Source organism: Nuphar pumila, chromosome 13 (genome assembly GCF_984573655.1).
Source record: "Nuphar pumila chromosome 13, dmNupPumi1.hap1.1, whole genome shotgun sequence".
In the NCBI taxonomy this organism is placed as follows: domain Eukaryota; kingdom Viridiplantae; phylum Streptophyta; class Magnoliopsida; order Nymphaeales; family Nymphaeaceae; genus Nuphar; species Nuphar pumila.
This window is the reverse complement of record NC_143261.1, coordinates 92,955,118-92,961,163: the sequence shown is the minus strand read 5'-3', so window position 1 is coordinate 92,961,163 and position 6,046 is coordinate 92,955,118. Positions and strand designations below refer to the sequence as shown.

Sequence of the window (6,046 nt, the reverse complement as noted above, 5' to 3'; positions counted from 1 at the left end):
GTTACACTTCCCCTCACCCGCCCCATCCTCGATCCCCATTAGTAAAATGATTAAAATATATTTAATAATTTAATAAAGTTTCATATAACTCCTTTATATATATTCCTAATTTCTAACCCTAAAGCTAAAACATCCCTCTCCATCTTTCCGTTGCCATTTCACTAATATTTAGTCATGTCAATCTCACCGTTTGGATTCACCATGCTCTGAATGCTTGGAACCAACTCTTATATATATAGCTCTTATTTCATTTTTCCTCATGATTTATGACCCCAGAAATTATCACATTGTATGTAGGGGTGGCAATCGGGTCGGGTTGGTGGGTTGACGGGTCGGGTTGGCGGGTTGGCGTGTCAGCATACCTCAACCCGAACCCGACCCGTTTATTAAACGGGTCAGCTGTGGCAAACACGAACCCGACCCGTTTAATAAATGGGTAACCCGACATGACCCGCCAACCCATTTAATAAATGGGTTGGGTCGGGTAAACGGGTTTTCAGGTTGTTGGGTCGGGTTGGAGGGTTGGCGGGTTGACCCACCCGCCTAACCCGTTTATTAAACGGGTCAGCCGGGTTGGCGGGTTGGGATACCCCCAACCCGAACCCGACCTGTTTAATAAACGGGTTACGCGGGTCGACCCGTTTATTAAACTGGTTGGCTTAAGCCCAACCCGAACCCGCCTAAGGGTCGGGTTGGCGGGTCGTGTCAGAAATTGCCACCCCTAATTGTATGGTCTTGATTTATTATCGTCGGAAGGGACCATGCAATCAAGTGTACAGCATCTATAACCGATGATAATCAAGTGGTGGTCTTTATCTGACAATAGTGTTTTTTTTAGATCAGACTCTACAATATAGGCTAGGGTGGGCAAGTGCCCACCGTGACCCAATGACCCAAAAAATCTCTAATAAAGGAGTTTAAGTCAACGTGAGCAGTGCCCACCCTAACCCAAATGTTGTGCCCCCATAACCCTCTCTTCTCTCTCGCACACACATGTACCCACCTTAATTTGGATTTTAGGCTCCACCATTGCCCTACATATTAGATTTTTATTATTTATTTAGTAAGCAACGTATTTGAAATCATGAATTTTTTACATTAAAAATGCCTTTTTTAAACAGATAAAATTGACAGCTCATAAACCTTTGTATTGTAAAATTTTAAATGTGTTGTGAGCCATCAACTTTTCATGTCTCTAACATGTCTAAATGTAAAGCATATTTCTTATTAGATACATCACGAAAAACAAATATGTAGGATCCTATTGATGACATGCTCAAACACTCGAGGAGGAGAGTTGTTAGATCATTATTGGTTATAGACATCATACCTTTTTTTTTTTTGTTTCACGGTCCTCTTATCTCTCTCTATACATATAATATTAGATTCAACCTTATGAAAATAATTAAATACCCTTGAAAGTAATTAGCACGGGCCATGCATGTTGGAAGGGTTAATGTTGAATTGCCTCAAGAAACTTGACCCCAGTGAAATCATTTCATTTGGGTTAATCGTTGCAACTATGTTGTCCACTAGATATGACGGTACTACTAACCTTATTTATGGCCTCCCTTTGATATGCTCAAGGCTACCATGCTCTCTAGTGAAATCATTTCATTTGAAAGCTTCTATTGATTAGTTTGTAGATTTGACATTATACGTGTGTGCACACACACGTGTGCATGCTGTGTACACACGCAGACACATGCACGTACACACACACACACACACCCCACCTGCCCTAGCTTTATTGAAATACTGCATTAGCTTTGACCCTGCCCCTAATGCCATTCAAGTAGGAATGTTAATGAATCGGATTTATCCCATATACGACCGAATTCAATTCATATTTGTTGCATTTGGTAAGCCAAAACTATATCCTATTATAATATGCCGGATGAGGATATGGTTTTGATTTTTTGTTACCAAATTCAATAACTACATGAATTTAATGGATTCTCGAATCCATTTATATGTAAAAAAGCAGATCTGGCATGAGCTTTTTTTTTCATTTGAATCCGTTTAGCCAACATCCTATTAGTTGGATTTGGTATTGATTACATCCGATCCGGAATATGAACCGATTAATTCCCTACATGCAAGTGAGCATACTTGTGCTCAAGAAATGATTTTCAGTGACATCCTACTGAGTTTCTGGAGAGGCATTCTGGGTCAAGTTGGCAAAGGTTTTGAAGTTTGAATATTTCAAGCTCTGTTACCATGAAAGAATAATAAGTTTATAATTCAATAAGTGACAATGTTTTTGCAGGCTGATGTGTGTCATGCTTATCAATTGCTCAAAAGAGGAGGTCTGAAGGATGAGAACATTGTGGTGTTTATGTATGATGATATTGCACACAATACGCTGAACCCAAGAAAGGGAATCATCATAAACCATCCACAAGGTCAAGATGCGTATGCTGGTGTCCCCAAGGTAAGCCCTTAACCAGATAGTTCAATGTGCGCCCCCCCCCCCCCCTCTCTCTCTCTCTTTTGATGTCACATGAAGCAGGTTCGACTCGCAAGTTCAAAAAATAATTCAAAAATAGGATAAGAACACTTATTTTTAATATTTTAATCAATAGAAAAATATTTTTGATATCTTAATATTTAAAAATGAATTTTTATTGAAATATTACTAAAAAGTAAAATTTGTTATTAAAAAGATTAAAATAGCAGATCTATGAATCCATGTTCGAATCAGCGTCCCCTTGTGTCACCAAGGACACGAGACCAAAATGGAGTCTCCTTTTGAGAGAGAGAGAGAGAGAGAGAGAGAGAGAGCTGTTTTCCAACTTCGACGTTCCAATCCAAAAAACGTGGGAAATGGATGTCTCACGGAATACTCAGAATGAGAAACAGTAGCTACAAATTTTATTTTTCTGTTAGGCGTAAAGTTTGTGGTGTGCTTATGTCATATGAAAGTCGTCTCCTTGCATATTCAACGTCGTATGCCATAAAGTCACTCGGCATACAATAGCCTTACGCACTTCTATCATTTTCATTGACATCTAGAACTACCCAATGAATCTTTATTGCTTGCAGATAGAAAAGTCTACACTCTCATACACTATAAAGCAGAAGCGACAATCACTAATAAATGAAAAAGTCCATGACCCAAACGAGCTTAATTCCAAGTATTACCTCATGTGTTCATTACACGTTGGAATGAATATATAAAGTAGCCTAGTTAACAATTCTATGCTGTAACAATTCTAGTTCAATTACACATTGTATGTTTGTCTGCAATGGTAACGAACAATCTAAAACTTCAGTCGATCAACAGTCTGAGTGTTTATTTGTGCAGGACTACACAGGCAAAAATGTGAACACCAACAACTTCTATGCTGTTATTTTGGGCAATAAAACTGCACTGACAGGTGGAAGTGGGAAAGTTGTGGATAGCAAGCCCAATGACCATATCTTCATTTACTATGCAGACCATGGAAGTCCTGGTTTACTGGGTAAGTTATATATATATATATATATATATATATATATATATATATATATATATATATATATATATATAGAGAGAGAGAGAGAGAGAGAGAGAGAGAGAGAGAGAGAGAGAGAGAGAGCTGCCTACGGAGATCTTCCGCGAGAGAACAGGGGGTTTCTGAGTTCTTCCCAGATCTGACCATGCAGATGCATCTAGCACGGTCGATTTGCTAGAAAATGCCACTTGGAATGTGTTTTTTAGATAAAAAAAACATTGTTTAAGCCTTGAATATTTATGATATTTATAAGTTTTACACCATCATTTTTCAAACCTTATAAAAACCTACTTCCATGTCGGAATCTAATGATATGCAAGAGTCCATTACTATAAAATCAAACACTAAGAACACATCTGAATGGTCATGAGATTGGTAAAAAACATGAAAAAGAACCCTTCAAAAGCCACATAGGCAGCGGATTGGTACAGGCAGCTGCTCTCTACTCTCTCTCTATATATATAAGCCCAAGTCTTTTTTATACCAAGCATGTCTGTTAAGACCAGGTTGTGCTTTATTTTGCAGGGATGCCCAATCCTCCTCGTCTCTATGCTGAAGACTTTGTGAATGTTCTGAAGAAAAAACACTCTATGGGAAGCTACAAAGAGATGGTGATATATGTTGAAGCTTGTGAGAGTGGAAGCATCTTCCAAGGTCTATTGCCAGAAGATATCAATATTTATGTGGTAACTGCCTCATGCGGTTGAGAGCAGCTATGCCGCTTACTGTCCCGGTTCGACTCCTTCCCCTCCTCCCGAGTTCACAACCTGCTTGGGAGATCTATTCAGTGTTGCATGGATGGAAGACAGGTTTTCTTTTTCATTCTTGTTTCTAATTTTATCAGCGATTTAACCGCTCGTGAAAATATCGCGGCACGTTTCGTTGATAATGGTTATGGTTAGTAGCACCTGCCCAGGTTGCCCGAGTGGTAGCGGGCCTGGGGGAGAAGGTGCATGCTAACCCCTTCGTCCTAGGTCCGATTCTCACTGGGTGTGTGGGTGCGGTGGGCTCCGTAAGGGCTTGGTTGTCGGTGACCCACCCGGAGATTACCCGCCTTTTCTCGTCAAAACTGTTTAATAAAAAAATGCAATTTACCCATGGTTTTCTTTTCTTCTCAGTGATGCGCAGAACCAGAAGGGTGAGACCCTTTACCAGCCAGTGGCGGAGCCAGAAGTTTTTCGTTGGGTGGGCAGACTTCGGGTCTCAGGGACAATGCCAGAAGTTCCCGGCGATGACTCCATCGTAGGTGGGCTTGCCGAAGGTGGGTCCGTATGGGTCCTCGGCGGAAGGGAGGGCCGCCCTCTTCGAAGATGGGTGGTCGTCGATCTCCATGGCGAGGGGCTGACCACCGGCGTGGGCAGCCGATCTCTTCCGCTTGTTGCTGTTCTGGTCTCCCAGCCCTTCATCTAGACGTCGAAAATTGATGGTGCAGGCCATCGGTTTCAGAGAGAGAGAGATGGTCGTCTTCTCCTGTTCTATTTCGGCCTTGGCGGCAGAGGGAGAGAGACATATAGAGAGAGCGAAAGAGAGAGTCTAAGGCTGCATACAGGTCGGAGTACAGTCCAGACCCGTGTGAATTTAGGTCCGAATCAATTCATTTATGGGCTAATCAAAGACTCTTTTAAGCTAATGTATGTAAAAATATAAAGTAAAGTAACAGAATTATTGGATAATGTGCAAAAAAACTATTACTGATATTATACCTAACACTTGTTCGATTTTTTTTTTTGGTTTCTAATTTTGGGGTGGGCAACTGGCTCCGCCACTGTTACCAGCAATACTTGAAGGTACGCTATATTTTCATTATCAGGATGCATGGCTTCCCCATGATCACCGTGGTAAAAGATTAAAACTGCAAAATAACGGCCGCTATTTGCACATTCTGAGTGGATCAAGAACGATTTAACAAAAAATGAACCCAAAAAACAAAATCCTTCAAGAGGAACACCTAATCCATCAACAACAACAACTCCTCTATTCACTAACAATCAGATATCAAACCAAGTAAAATCCTCTCCTTAGAAAAAGAAAAAGGGTTGAAGAAAAAAAACAAACTGATCTTGTTTCGCAAAAAGAAAAAAAGTTAATTTTCTAATAGGTAAGAAAAAAACACATAAATATATCATAAAAGAGAAAAAAGAAAGAAAAGAAAGAAAAGAAAGAAAGAAAGAAATCCTTATTGTTGCTTAAAATTTGCCCTAAACTTCTCAAGACTCCCAAAATCTAGGATCTTTGGAGTCAAAAGAAACCCCAAATCAGTCACCCAAATGGAGAAAAAGAAGAGAATCAAGAAATAACAGCAGGCGAATAAAAAACAAAAACCCAATAAAAATAGAACAAAAACACGAAAGATTTAAAAAATCAGATTACCATATGCACAAGAGCTTTGGTATGCTGGTTATTAAAGATCTCATGCTTGTGGTGCCTCCTTATGCACTCTGCCTCCATCTTGTTGTTGCACCCATTAGCACGCATGGCTCTCTATCTCTCTCCCTCCATTGCCGCCATCATTGGTGGTGGCCAGAGAGAGAGGGTCGGTTAATGGCGGC

General features: G+C 40.2%; 1 pseudogene; it reads left to right on the top strand.

Annotated features, from left to right (window-relative positions):
- The first annotated feature begins 1,538 nt into the window (after positions 1–1,538).
- LOC149819214 (vacuolar-processing enzyme-like) lies at positions 1,539–4,907 on the top strand (annotated as a pseudogene).
- Positions 4,908–6,046: the final 1,139 nt, after the last annotated feature.